Genomic DNA, 16192 nt, shown 5'->3' with positions numbered 1-16192 from the left:
CCTTTTCAAATATATTCAACTCAGATGTACATTTCTTTTTAAAATTTATTTTCTATTAGGAATAATTTCAAACATACACAAGTAAAGAGATAGTGTGTGTTAGGTGAGGCAATCTGCCATGGACCCTGAGCACCCCTGCAAGTTCTTGTTGGGTAAATCAAGAGTGCAAGGCCCTGACTGCTGTTTACCTGGGCTATTTCTCAGGATTGTGTTTTCAGCAAGCAACCCTGAGGGAAGAAGTATTATCTCCCCCATAACAAAGGACAGACTTAGCTTCCACTACTAAAAAAACTGAATCTACCAAGCTCAGTGTTCCTCTGTGGTAATGAAATCCATTATGTGAGCATACAAAGGTGGTCAGCCCTTTGTGTCGCACCCAGGAAATTTGGGGCAGGAGAACTGTTGCAAACAAATATGAATGTCTGGCAACTGCTTTTGCTGTGATTAACATCCTTTGTGTCTGACCGGGGGCTTGTGTCTTCTGCCATCATCAATGGAATAGTAATAGGGTAGCTACCAATTTAGCTTGCATAGGTTAAAATTCCAGACCTGCACCTGCATAGTTCCTGTCAATACAATGAACACCCATAGTCCCCATCTTTCCCACCTAGTTTTAACAATTATCAACTCAAAGCCAAAACTGCCTCATCTATAAATCCCCATCAGCCAATGTCCATCACCCCAGATTCTTTTAATCAGATTATACCATTTCATCTGTAAAAATTCCGGGGTGCATTTCTATAAGATTCCTTTTATTCAGCACAGTCACAAAACAAATATCATACTTTTAAAAAGCTGGTAAATCCTTAATATAATTTTTATAATTCTTAACTATAGATAAATCCTTTTGGGTAAATTTGAATCTTATCCCTGTCCTTTGCACCAATATTTTAAGTTTGGTATCATCGCAACATCAAAACATGAATATAGTTTATTTATCTGTTGACTTCCCGTGGGTTAATTTTTTGGACCTCAAAGTGCAAAGATAGGGGAATTTGGGTAATGAAGTATCACGTGTTTAGGTATGCAGTAAACACAGTTATAAAATCAATTACTTCTGACAGAAGCTCTAGTTAATGTCATTGGCCAAATTGTACAAGTCAGTTATCCCCAACCTTATAAAATATTTATTGGTAAAACTGGAAAGAGAATGTGTAGCTCCCAGGCTGCTTTTTAGCCATCACTGTTAACCATGGTACTGCCAAAGGACCAACATATAGGCTTTTTTAGAAAAGTGAATGAAACTGATTTCTGGTCAAGATAGTACACACTTTGATGCCACTCCCTTTGCTCAAAACACATGGTAGAATTAACAAGAAAAGATTGAAATTACATATCCATATTCAAAAACAAGATAAACTCTTTTGTTGACCAGGAACAAGGAGCTGTAATCTTGCTGAGCTATGGATCCAGAAACAGAGGCAGTCTGGAGTTTTTAACTTAAAAGGTAACAGATTGAAGGGGTGGGTAGAACCATGGAATGTGGCTAACTGGGGCCTGGATTGCTGCTTGCAATTAGGAATTTAGGTAGGGCTCCCTAAACTCAATAGAGATTGACAAAACTACATCCCATCTGTGCATGAAGACATAGTTTATATGAAGTTGAATACTTAGGAAGCAGACACAACATTGAATCCAGACCTAAGTCCAGCTACCCTTTCACTTAGTGCCTGGAACTCCTGTCTCCCAAATTTCATGGTGCGAACAGAGTCTCAAATTACTAATGTAAGACTTGTTTCTGGTTGGCGTTCCTGGAGAATTGGGTAGAGGGTACCACAAAACCATGAGGGAAGGAAAGATAACATGTATGGGGAAACTTTTTCCATTCATGAAAAGCTTAGAAGTTAAGCTTCCAAAACATACAAGAAAACCTAGCCAAAAGAAAGAAAACCAACAAAATCAGCATCAAGAGATGAATTCGCTGTAATTGAAATGAAAATAATGGAGCGAACTGATAATAACTTTAAAATAAATATGTTTAGGGACTTCCATGGCAGTCCAGTGGCTATGACTCTGCACTTCCAATGCAGGGGGTGCGGGTTCGATCACTGATCGGGGAACTAAGAACCCACATGCCTCGTGGTGTGGCCAAAAAATAAAAAAAACCCTAAAACAAATATGTTTAGAACACTCAAAGACATAAAGGAAGGATACCTTTTCTAGAAGAATAAGAAATTGTGAAATAAAAGTGGTCAGAAATGAAATGGTAATGGTAGATATTTAAAGAACCAGTTAGAAATCCTAGAAAATAAAAATGCAGTTACTGAATAAGCACATCATGAGCAAATGAACCAACGCTTAGGGCAATAATGCCCACCCCTGATTCAGAAGGAGGACTAAGGTCCTATTCAGGAGGAAGATAAGAAGGTGAATAACTTAGGATTTTGTTAGAAATTTTTATTTAGAGTATAAAAGGAATGTAAATATAACTACTAAAGAAATAGAAATATAGTTCTCCAAGCCACTCAAAGGGAAATAAAACTAATAATTGCACAGAAGGCAGGATATTAAGAGAAGCAAAGAAAAAGCATGGTAAACCGAAAAAATACATATATATGAGATGATAACAGTACATCAAAACATAGCAATGATCACAATGAATGTAAAAGATTTAAACTTTGCTCCTTTTTGCCCTCACACCGGGGAAATCAGTGACCAGCTAGTCAGAGGTTTTTTGGTGCCAGACCTCTGTCTTTTGGGTCTTTTGAGTGGGACATGTAATTCTTCTATTCAGCACTAGAGGTCAGCAGCGTTCACTACTGTATTTCTTTCCCCTAGGACTCTCTATAGTACTTCGGTCAGATTCTCACGAAGCAGGAATGCGTTTCTTTTACACCTGACTTATCTTTCATCTAAGACTCATTCCCAAATTAAAAAAAAAAAAAAAAAAGTATGGTCCTTAGAATTTCAGCTGCTCAAAATAGTTGCCAAGGATGTATCTAACGGCCTGGTAGATCTAGGGAGCCAGATTTTTTACAGATCGTACTTCATTGATGGGCATTGGTTAGATGTTCTGTGAGTATGGCTGCTATAGCTACAGAATGAGGCTTCGAGCAGGATATACGTAGCTAGAGAGCCTTTTTTGGATCTTAGGACAAATAGATTTATACAAGATATTGTCTTTACTGTTGTTGAAGACTGTTATGAATCTTTCTGGCTAACAGTTAACCTTGAAAAATCATATGGTTTGTTCACTCTCTTGGTGGTGTACTACCAGATAGGTTTCTTTTTCTGACTTTTGCCTTTATATTTGCTCAAAAGTTTATGGGCGGGCTTCCCTGGCGGGCTTCCCAGCCTGCCGATGCAGGGGACGTGGGTTCGTGCCCCGGTCCGGGAGGATCCCACATGCCGCGGAGCGGCTGGGACCGTGAGCCATGGCCGCTGAGCCTGCGCGTCCGGAGCCTGTGCTCCGCGGCGGGAGAAGCCGCAGCAGTGAGAGGCTCGCGTACCGCCAAAAAAAAAAAAAAAGTTTATGGGGCTTTGTCTTAACCCTTCCTAGGAGAAGCAGAGAACCAGGAGGGATTCATATGTGGGAACACCCTTCTGCTGTGATCAGTTGTCCAATTTTGCCATTTTCATCTTACCTAGGTTAATTAGTGGTAGTGGCTGTTAGTCAAGAGTCACTGACTGCAAATAATACTTGGTTACTTAGGCTGAGTTTGAAACCAGTAGTTATGTTTAACTTGTGTTTAAGTAGGCAATGGCTCATTTTAACTTCATTTAGCTGATGTCACGTGGGAACAGAATAATTTCCTTATGCTACTAAGACCTTAGTATATTACTATGGCCCATTGTAGATGTCTAATAACTTTATGGAATGAGCATGAATTGGCTAATGGAGTCTTTTCTTTCCAGAGTGACTGCCAAGGGAAAGAACTTTTAAAGTTGAGCTGTGAAATTCATCCTTGTTAAATGGCTTTTGCAGAACTGAACTATGCCATTGTTAAAGCTTTAAAAGACATAGTGAATGTTCAGAATTTCTACCTTGGGTGTGAAGGTACATATTTGTATGCAGAAAAGCAAAAGGAAATTGAATTTTAAAAGTAAAATTTAATGCTTAAACCCCTGAGCAGTTGAAAGTATTATTAGAACTGGTAAAATGAATCTCTGGTGCAGTAAGTCAGAGAATCTCTGGGAAGCAGTAATGATTGGAGAAGGTGTGGAGAGGAGCTTCTGGCTGTCTCCAGTTCATAAGCTGGGTGGTGGTTACACAGGGCGCCCTCTTTGGCATAATCTGGCAAGCTCTACACTTATAATTTATATGCATTTCTGTAAGTACATCACCCTCCAGTAAATTTTTTTTAAACTGATATTTACTGAATTCTACTTTAATCCAGACTGCATCCTAAAGTTCCTCAGGTGAAGGAAACTTTTCCAGGTCCCTGGTCTTTAGCCTGTCTTGTCAAGACTTTGGTTCCTTCGGGTTCCAGGAGGCCTACTGAGCAGTGAGTCTTCCCCAGTTTCTTCCAGCTATTTGGTTGGCCAAAAAGTTCATTTGATGTTTTCCATAAGATGGCTCTAGTGGCGCTTAGTTGTCTTTAACTTCATTTGAAACAGTTTTGTTAGACTGTATTGTGACAACTGTCATATCAGCATGCATTTAGAAAAAAACTTATCAAAATTGGTGAATTTTTGTGTAGCCATTTTAATATTGAAGATGGAAGAAAAAAGCAACATTTTTGGCATATTATGCTTTATTATTTCAAGAAAGGTAAAAGTGCAACTGGAACACAAAAAGATTTATACAGTGTATGGAGAAGGTGCTATGACTGATCAAACGTGTCAAAACTAGTTTGTGAAGTTTTGTGCTGGAGATTTCTCACTGCATGATGCTCCACGGTCAGGTAGACCAGTTGAAGTTGATAACAATCAAATCGGGACATTAATTGAGAACAATCAACGTTATACACACAGGAGATAGCCGACATATTCAAAATATCCAAATCAAGCATTGAAAATCATTTGCACCAGCCTGGTTATGTGAATTGCTTTGATGTTTGGGTTCCGCATAAGTTAAGCAAAGAAAACCTTCTTGACCATATTTCCGCACGTGATACTCTACTTAAGTGTAACGAAAACATTCCATTTTTAAAACAAATTGTGAAGGGCGATGAAAAGTGGATACTGTACGGTAATGTGGAATGGAAGAGATTGTGGGGCAAGTGAAATGAACCACCCCCAACCACACCAAAAGCCGGTCTTCATCCAAAGAAGATGATGTTGTGTATATGGTGGGATTGGAAGGCAGTCCTCTATTATGAGCTCCTTCTGGAAAACCAAATGATTAATTCCAACAAGTACTGCTCCCAATTAGACCAAATGAAAGCAGCACTTGACGAAAAGCATCTAGAATTAGTCAACAGAAAACGCATAATCTTCCATCAGGATAATGCAAGACTGCATGTTTCTATGATGATCAGGCAAAAACTGTTACAGCTTGGCTGGGAAATTCTGATTCATCCGCCGTATTCACCAGACCTTGTACCTTTGGATTTCCATTTACTTCGGTCTTTACAAAATTCTCTTAATGGAAAAAATTTCAATTCCCTGGAAGACTGTAAAAGACACCTGGAACGGTTCTTTGCTCAAAAAGATAAAAAGTTTGGGGAAGATGGAATTATGAAGTTGCCTGGAAAATGGCAGAAGGTAGTGGAACAAAAAGGTGAATACGTTATTCAATAAAGTTCTTGGTGAAAATGAAAAAATGTGTCTTTTATTTTTACTTAGAAACCTAAGTCACGTTTTGGCCAACCCAATAAGACTCACCAGGGATCCAGAGGTAACGTCACCACTATCCTTCTGAATGTATTGTAGTGTATGTTTCAATGCCACTGTCCTCTCTACTTTTATTAGAGAATGACTGGAAATGACCTTGGAGCCATAACTCTGGTCAGCACATATTAACAAATTATTAAACCTGGTTTAATCTTTATCCCTACTGTTATATAAAAAAAATTGTCATAAGGCTTCGACTGTAGTGTGAACTATATCTAAGTATGTTTTTTAAATTGTTGAAATAATTTCACTAACAGAAAAGTATAAAGAAGAGTGCAGGGCTTCCCTGGCGGTGCAGTGGTTAAGAATCCACCTGCCAATGCAGGGGACACGGGTTTGAGCCCTGGTCCGGGAAGATCCCACATGCTGCAGAACAACTAAGCCCGATTGCCACAACTACTGAGCCTGCACTCTAGAGCCCATGAGCCACAACTACTGAGCCTGCGTGTGTAGAGCCTGTGCTCCACAACAAGAGAAGCCACCGCAATGAGAAATCCATGAACCGCAATGAAGAGTAGCCCCTGCTTGCCGCAACTAGAGGAAGCCTGTGTCCAGCCACGAAGACCCAACGCAGCCAAAAATAAATAATAAATAAATAATATTTTTTAAAAAAGAGTGCAAAGAATTCACGTATATCATTTACCAATTTCCCCTCTTGTTGATACTTTATCACATTTACTTTGTATTTTCTTTCTCTTCTAAAAGTTGGCAGACGTGATGCCCAATTACCCCTAAATCTTTAGTATGTATTTCCTAAAAATAAGGAAGATCTCCTCCACATAACCATCAAAATGAAGAATTTTGATTTCACATTGATGTAATACTATCATCTAATCCACAAACGTTATTCAAATTCTGCCAGTTGTCTCAATAATGTACAGGATCATGTGTTACGTATGTTTGCCATGTCTCTTTAGTCTCCTTCAATCTGGAACAGTTCCTAAGTCTTTCCTTATCTGTCACAACCTGAATAGGTTTTAAAAGCACAGGTCAGTGACTGTAGACTGCTTCTCAGCTTGGATTTGTCTGATGTTTCCATGCGATCAGATTTAAGTCAAGCATTTTGGCAGGAATGTCACAGAAGTGAACTATCCTCATCGTGTGGCATGCCATGCTGATTTATCCCATAACTGGCGTTGTTGCCCTTTTAAAAAAATATTTATTTATTTATTTTTGGCTGCATTGGGTCTTTGTTGCTGTGCACGGGCTTTCTCTAGTTGTAGTGAGGGGGGGCTACTCTTCATTGCAGTGCACGGGCTTCTCATTGCGGTGGCTTCTCTTCTTGTGGAGCATGGGCTCTAGGCACGTGGGCTTCGTAGTTGTGGCTCTCAGGCTCTAGAGCACAGGCTCAGTAGTTGTGGTGCACGGACTCCGTAGTTGTGGTGCACGGGCTTAGTTGCTCCACAGCATGTAGGATCTTTCCGGACCAGGGCTCAAACCTGTGTCCCCTGCATTAGCAGTCGGATTCTTAACCACTGTACCACCAGGGAAGCCCCAAGGCGTTGTTGCCTTTGATCACTTGGTTAAGGTGGTGTCTGCATGTCTCCTTCACTATGAAGTTATTACTATTTCTTTTGTAATTAGTAGGTATCTAATGGGAAGGTGCTTTGAAACCAGGTGGATATCTCAGTTCTCTAAAAAACTCCTCTGCTATTTTTAGCATCTATTGATGATTCTTGTCTGAATCAATTGTTACTACGGTGGTTGTCAAATGGTGATTTTTCTGATCCCATCACTCTCTCCACATTTATAGTTGACATAGAGAAGCGCTTTCTCTTCTCTCCACTTTCCCATTAATTCATTTATTTATATCATTATGCGTCCATGGATTCCTATTTTGTTCGATGGGTTATGATCCATTACCATGATTATTTATTTGATGCTGTTTGTCCCAGATTTGCCCAGTGGTACCCCCTCTAGACAGGGTTCTCTGTCCTTTTGACATGTTCCCATCATTCTTTGAGTATTTCCTTACTTTGTAACATAACAAGATGTACCATTCTCATCTTGTACTTTCCATGCCCCAGCCCTGGAACCAGCCATTTCTCCAAGGAGCTCTGCTTCCTTTTAGTGGGGTTTGGTGTTTAGAAACCAAGATCTGGACACTATGTGTATTCACTGCTAATGAGCTATCACTATATACTCACACACAAATATAAATGCACACACAACTATATATTTCTATTTTTTTTAATCTATTGAAAGCCATGTGTTCACATCAATACCTTCAATTCCTGTCAAACACCACAAGGTTTCCCTTTTTATATTTGTAACTTCCTTCTCTAACAGTGAGAAACCTGGCTTATATTACCCTCAAAATATTTACTTACTTGCTCGATTCCCCTGTAAGTAACCAATCTTTGGGCATGCTGACTACCTCCTTGAACTTGACTGTGCTAGCTACCTCCTCACTTGGCCATGATGCTGCTGGCTGACTGCAATAAATATTGGGAAAAGAGTCATCTAAGGTTTATTGATTTTTTTAACAAGGTCAGTAATCGGTAAACTGTTGAAGATACTCTTGAGAGTTTATATCATAAAAATGTAGTTATAGTTAATCGTAGATAATTTGTCTCATGAATATGAATAATTTCTTAGCTAAATAGAATTCTAGGTAAATATAAACAAAAAATATATACTAGATTTGAGGAGAAATTTGGTGAGTGATAAAAACTTACATTTGAATAAAAATAATACAGTTCACATTTCTGAGCTCTTACTATGGGTCTGTCACTAAGTACTGTAGGTTTGTTATGTCATTTATCTCCTCAGTAATTCTAGTTGTATCCATTATCAGTGTCTCTGTTTTACAAATGGGGAAACTGAGGCTCAGAGCAGGGTTAAGTAATTTGCTGAAGGCTGCTGATATTTTTAGTTGTGGAGCCTTTGAATTGAGTCAGTCCATCCCCAGAATTTGTACTGTTAACCAATAGACAGTTTGCTATTGGACCTGGTTGGTTTTGTGTGGTTGTTTGTTTGAAATTTAAAATAGAGCTGACTTAGACCATTTCATGAATCTTAAAATCCTGGGAGAGAAGTATATGTTTCTTCTACTTCCTTTGTAGCTGTCTCTTTTTTTTTTCCTTTTTTGAAAATATGGTGTTTATATGTACAGAGTTTAAAATCCTTACATAAAATAAGAAAGATACTGAAATGAAGAATAAGAGATTATGCATGAGTACAAATATTTTTTTCTTAGATATCATAGTATATTATACTCTAGTTACCTAAAGTTGTATGAATCAGTTCAAGTTCACTAATATGTATACCCAAATGGAATAAAGGAAAACAGCTGCAGTGGAATGAAAATTGGTCTATCAATTGTACATCTTTGGTTTTCCTGTTTTTTTTAACCTTCCCTTCTACTCTTTGGTTAGGCCAGAAGCCTGCATAACATAGAGATACTGTTGGCAATCAGAGACAGTATTAACTAATTTAACAATGATTTATTATGTATAGGTTAAGTGCCAGGTATTGTGTTTTACATTTTGAGGATATGGGACATGTACACCATCCTCAAGGAATGTTCAGTTAGCAGGGGAGGACTGGTATGTTTGTTCATCCATCCCATCATTCCTTCAGCTTTTCATTTATTCAACAGATGCTTATTGAGCCAGGCAACATGCTAGGTGCTAGAGTACAACGGTGACCAAGACAGAAAAGCCCCTGTCCTCAAGGAACTTGTATTCCTTGAGAAAGAGACAAGATAATGACAGGCAAATATGTATATGTATATATACACTGTATACTTGAATATAAATATGCATATGTATATATGTAAACTGAAAGTCATGATATGTGTCATAAAAGAAGCAGATACAGGTCAGAGAGAGCACCAGCTGCAGGCAGGGAGTGGGGAAAACATAATCTCCTTTGAATTGAGTGGTTAGGGAGAGTGGGTCAGTAGGAGCTTTTTCACCAAAGATGGTGTAAGCAGGGAAGACATTCATTAACTCACCTAAAAGAAGTCTGGACATAGGTGGTAGCAGGGTTGGATCATTTAATTAACTATGAGGATGTTGGAACCTTGGTTGGCTTCTCTGCAATTCCCATGGTTTTCTACATGGCTGCTACAACTCCAGACATCTGAAACTAACTCAACCACATGGAGGTCTTCTCCCTGCTGCTCCTTTTTATCAGGGAGAATTATTTTCCCCAGAAATCCCAGCATACTTCCCCAACTTCTCACTCACCAGAACTTGGCCACATAACCACCCCTTACCCAATCCCAAGGGATGACCATGACAGTCTTAAAACAACGAAGGTTCATCCGCTGGGACTGGGGAATAGGAAGAACTTCTGGAGCTGTGCTCACAAAATGCGTGTCAACAGAGTCATCAGGCAAGAAGCAGAGAATGGCTGTTGGGAGACAAATGTCTGACAAGGAAACCTCTCTAAACTGGTAACACTTGAACTGAGACCTAAAGGAGACGGAATTAGCATGCAATGCAATGGTGCACTGGGGAGAAACATCCCAGGCAGAGAGAAAAAAAATGTGCAAAGGTTCTAAAGCACTAAAGAGCTTTATGTGTTAGAGGAAATAAAATAACATAATCTCTCTCTCTCTCTCTCTCTGTCCCTCTCTCTCTCTCACACACACACACACACACGCAGTTAAGTATTAAAGATGTATTGATAGAAGCTTCAATAAAGTTTTGTTTTAATTAACTTTTTTATTGAAAAAGTAAGATATGCAGATGTTTAAAATATTTGAATAGCATAAAGGTGTAAGGTACAAATTGTTTCTTTCCTGCCCATGACCTACCCTTCCATCCAGTTTTCTAATACCCACTCCACACGTCACAATTAATTGTTTCCAGGGATTTTAAAATTGAGATTGATAGACACTTAATGGGGCCATGAATAGGCTTCTGAAGTCCATGAAACCCCAGTGAAATTCTATGTGAAATTATGGATATGCACACACACAGACATTTTGAGGGGAAGAAGATTCATAGTTTTCATCAGATTAACTAATCATATTTTATTTTCACTAAACCACCATAATTGCCCTTCTCAAGGTCACCAGTGCCCTCCATTGTTGCTAAATCCAATGGCCATTTCTCAGTTCTCATTTTATTTGACTGCTCTTAGTATGTAATACATATCATAACTTTCTTTTTTGTTTGTTTGTTTGTTTTACGGTACGCGGGCCTCTCACTGTTGTGGCTTCTCCCCTTGCGGAGCACAGGCTCCGGAGGCGCAGGCTCAGCGGCCATGGCTCATGGGCCCAGCCGCTCCGCGGCATGTGGGATCCTCCCGAACGGGGGCCCACGCATCGGCAGGCGGACTCTCAACCACGGTGCCACCAGGGAGGCCCCTCTTTTTTTTTTTAAATTAATTTATTTATTTTTGGCTGCATTGGGTCTTCGTTGTTGGGTCTTTGTTGCTGTGTGCAGGCTTTCTCCAGTTGCGGCGAGCGGGGGCTACTCTTCGTTGCAGTGCGCGGGCTTCTCATTGCAGTGGCTTCTCTTGCTGTGGAGCATGGGCTCTAGACACACAGGCTTCAGTAGTTGTGGCATGCAGCCTTCTGTAGTTGTGGCTTGTGGGCTCTAGAGCTCAGGCTCAGTAGTTGTGGTGCACGGGCTTAGTTGCTCCGCGGCATGTGGGATCTTCCCAGACCAGGTCTCGAACCCATGTTTCCTGTATTGGCAGGCAGATTCTCAACCACTGCACCACCAGGGAAGTCCCCTCATAACTTTCTTTTCCTTGAAATTTTCTTATCTCTGCTTCCACAACACCATATTAATCTATCTTCCTGATTTTTCCCTGGCCACTCCTCTTTTTTTTTTTAAAAAAAGTTTTAATTAACTTTTTTTCATCTTTATGACCATGAAATATTGGAAAGCCCTATGGACTTAATTTCTTTTCTATCTGCATTCAGTCATAGAATCTCATGGCTATAAATATCTTCTCATCAAGCAACAAGTATCCTTTGCTATCCAAAAATGAGTGTCCTTTGATAGCCAAATCGCTTAAATTTCGAATTTGAACAGTGAAATTTCAGATAGTGAGGGGTGCCATTATTATCCAACATCATTTTGATTTCTGGGTCTTGAAAAATAAGTGGGAATCTCTTCAGTTCCTGTGTTTGGCTTTCAAGAGTTGGGATGGTGAGGACACCCAGATACATTCATGATTACCACATTTTTATATCAAGCCCGGACCTCTCTTTAACTCTAGACTCATCTATCTAACTAACTGACATTTACACTTGGATGCTTAATAGACATCTCAGGCTTACATGGCCAATGTCAAGCTCCCGCTATTCTCCCCTCACCAGCGACTTCACCAATCTTCCCTCTTCCAACTTCTCAAGGCAAAAATGCTGGTGTCATAAGTAGCTCACCCTTTTACAACCCACGGCCAACTTGTTAGGAACTCTGTCAGCAACACCTACCATTTCCTGAATTTGATAATTTCTCAACCAATCTTCCCAACCTACCACTATCTTGGTCCAATCAACTCTCCAAAAAGGTACTCCTGCTGGGGCCCCCTGAAGTCTGTTCTCAGTTCAGCAGTCAATCAGCCCATGATACTCCAACACTCTGGTGGCTTACCACCCTACACAGAATGAACAGCCTAGTCCCTACCACGACCTACCAGTTCTCGTAAACTGGGTCCTATCACTTCCGTGTCCTCATCTCCTTCCACTGCCCCTCTCATGCATGCTGCTCCAGCACATTGGCCTCTACTCTGTTTCTTGAACATTTTGGATGTGTTCTCCTCTCACTGCCTGTGCACGGGCTTCAGTAGTTGTGGCTCACGGGCTCTAGAGCACAGGCTCAGTAGTTGTGGCACACGGGCTTAGTTGCTCCGCGTCATGTGGGATCTTCCTGGGCCAGGGATGGAACCTGTGTCCCTGGCATTGGCAGGCGGATTCTTTTTTTTGTGTGTGTGGTACGCGGGCCTCTCACTGTTGTGGCCTCTCCCGTTGTGGAGCACAGGCTCCGGACGTGCAGGCCCAGCGGCCATGGCCCACGGGCCCAGCCGCTCCGCGGCACGTGGGGTCCCCGGACTGGGGCACGAACCCGCGTCCCCTGCATCGGCAGGCGGACCCTCAACCACTGTGCCACCAGGGAAGCCCCCTCCATAGATTTTAGATATTCTTCTGTTATTAATTTATTACAGGAGAAGAAAGTCCGACTTACTATGGCTAATCCATAAAGCAGACAGTTGAAACTACAGTTGAGAGTGATGAGCAGCTTTGAACTCAGTATCTTCAACACTTGTCATCAGTGCACGTTATTTCCTCTTCGTCCATCTATGTCGAGCAGAGCACTTTTCAAAAAGCCATGTAGGGGGATGTCCCTGGAGGTCCAGTGGTTAGGACTCCATGTGTCTATTGCAGGGCACGTGGGTTTGATCCCTGGTTAGGGAACTAAGATCCTGCAAGCTGTACAGTGCGGCCAGAAAAAAAAAAAAAAAAGCCATGTAGGAATGGCAACCTCAGGATACTTGTAAGGGTCACTTCCTGCACTTATTGGAGGAATGAACTTCATAAGTGTGCAGTAGGATATATCATGAATGTCATGCCTCTTTAGTGCATTGCCAAAAGTCCTGGTTGTTGGCAGGAAGGTTGGAGGGTGATCATTTCCATGTGGATTACAGTTCCTAAACATTTTGTGTATAGAAGATAATGTCATGGAATCACCTCAGAAGAAATGGAGTGACCTATGGTTTCACTATGATGTGTTTAGGTATGGCTTTTTTTTTTTCCTTGTTGGGGTACTTGGTCTCCTTGATTCTGAGGATTATTGTTGGAAATAAAGCAAAAATTATCAGGCATTATTTCTTCATATATTACTTCTGCTACATTCTCTTTCTTCTCTCCTTCTGGAAATCTAATTAAATACATGTTGGACCTTTACAGCCTCTATGTGCCTTACCCTGTACTCTTTATCTTTTCTTTTCTTCTTATTTCTCCATGCTTCTTTCTAGATATTTCTTTTGATTTTCCAGTTTACCCAGCTGTGTCTAATTTGCTATTAAAACTACCCATCAACTTATCAATTTCAATTACCCGTAATGTGTTTTTCTTTTTCTTTGTATTTTATTTATTTATTTTTTAAACATCTTTATTGGAGTATAATTGCTTTACAAGGTTGTGTTAGTTTCTGCTTTATAACAAAGTGAATCAGTCATACATATACATATGTCCCCATATCTCTTCCCTCTTGCGTCTCCCTCCCACCGTCCCTATCCCACCCCTCTAGGTGGACACAAAGCACCAAACTGATCTCCCTGTGCTATGCAGTTGCTTGCCACTAGCTACCTATTTTACATTTGGTAGTGTATATATGTCCATGCTACTCTCTCACTTTGTCCCAGCTTACCCTTCCCCCTCCCCGTGTCTTCAAGTCCATTCTCTACGTCTGTGTCTTTATTCCTGTTCTGCCCCTAGGTTCTTCAGAACCATTTTTTCTTTTTCTTAGATTCTGTATATATGTGTTAGCATACGGTATTTGTTTTTTGCTTTCTGACTTACTTCACTCTGTATGACAGTCTCTAGGTCCATCCACCTCACTACAAATAACTCAATTTCATTTCTTTTTATGGCTGAGTAATATTCCATTGTATATATGTGCCACATCTTCTTTGTCCACTCATCTGTCGATGGACACTTAGGTTGCTTCCATGTCCTGGCTATTGTAAATAGAGCTGTGATGAACATTGTGGTACATGTGTTTTTCAGTTTTAGAATTTCTATGTGCTTCTTTTCAAATCTGTTATGCTCTTTTTTGCTTAATAGTTTCTAGTTCTTCCCTGAAATTTTATTTTATTTTTATTTATTTTTTTTGCCATGCCACATGGCATGCAGGATCTTAGTTCCCCAACCAGGGATGTAACCTGTGCCCCCTGCAGTGGAAGCATGGAGTCTTAACCACTGGACCGCCAGGGAAGTCCCTCTTTCCTGAAATTTTTTTTTTTTTTTTTTTTTTTTGCGGTACGCGGGCCTCTCACTGCCGTGGCCTCTCCCGTCGTGGAGCACAGGCTCCAGACGCGCAGGCTCAGGGGCCATGGCTCACGGGCCCAGCCGCTCTGCGGCATGCGGGGTCCTCCCAGACCGGGTCACGAACCCGCGTCCCCTGCATCGGCAGGCGGACTCTCAACCACTGCGCCACCAGGGAAGCCCATTTCCTGAAATTTTAAACCTTGTCTCTCATGTCTTTAAATGAGTTAGATAGTTAATTTTAGGCTATATTTGATATCACATTATCTACAGCCCCTGAAGGTCTGTTAAAAAACACCTCATGGGCTTCCCTGATGGCGCAGTGGTTAAGAATACTCCTGCCAATGCAGGGGACACAGGTTCAAGCCCTGGTCTGGGAAGATCCCACATGCTGTGGCGCAACTAAGCCCGTGTGCCACAACTACTGAGCCTGTGCTCTAGAGCCCATGAGCCACAACTACCGAGCCCATGTGCCACAACTACTGAAGCCAGCACGCCTAGAGCCCGTGCTCCGCAACAAGGGAAGCCACCTCAATGAGAAGCCCGCGCACCGTAATGAAGAGTAGCCCCTGCTCGCCGCAACCAGAGAAAAGCCTGCACGCAGCAATGAAGACCCAACGCAGCCAAAAATTAAAAAATGAATGACATAAAATAAATAAATTTATTTAAAAAAAGAAAAGAAAAAAATCCCTCAGGCTCTGACACCTCATGCCAGGCTGCTGTCTCCGCGGAGAGGCTTTCCTCACCTGTCTCAGGCTCTGATCAAACATGCCAGGCAGCTCTCCCATGTGAAATCCCTTCTCACTCCACCTAGGCTCTGATACCTCATGCCACGTTGCTCCTCTGTGTCCTGAGCACTCTCCTTACCACATTTGGGACCTGACAGCCTGTGCTGGGTTGCCGCCACATGGATGCCCTCCTAACTATTCTTGGATTGCGACATCTCAGAAGGGACAGCCCCTCAATCACCGTGTGGATGCCCTTCTCACCAGGCTCAGACTGTGACACCCCAATCTGGGCTGCCATAGCCTCCTTCCCTGTGCAAACAGATGCTCACCTAATAGCCTTTGGAATAAATTGTTCAGGATAGGAAGGGAAGAGGAGGGAGAGAAAGAGAAATATTTAGTTTTAAAAAATCCAATCTGAAATTTTTGCATTTTAAGTGAAGCCTTTTTTTTTTTTTTTAAGTGAAGCCTTTTGGTTCTAAGAATTTTAATGCAATTACTGATAAATTTTGGGCGGGAGCTACCATTCCATTTTCTATTTTTCATTTGTCCCTATACTCAATTCCACTATTTTATTGCCTATTATTTTCTAACTCTACTATTATGGATGACATACAAGTCTCTACTCTTCTACTGGTTCAATAGAAATTAAACGTGCATCATTAATTTTCAAATATTAATGTTAATCAGTATCTTTACCTTCCTTCTTAGAATACTACCATTTCTCCACTCACAACTT

The sequence above is a fragment of the Delphinapterus leucas genome, chromosome 10 (genome assembly GCF_059928025.1).
Source record: "Delphinapterus leucas isolate spDelLeu-1000000601 "Yukka" chromosome 10, BTC_Dleu_Yukka2, whole genome shotgun sequence".
Taxonomy (NCBI): domain Eukaryota; kingdom Metazoa; phylum Chordata; class Mammalia; order Artiodactyla; family Monodontidae; genus Delphinapterus; species Delphinapterus leucas.
The sequence above is the reverse complement of the archived record's forward strand: the minus strand, read 5'-3'. Positions refer to the sequence as shown.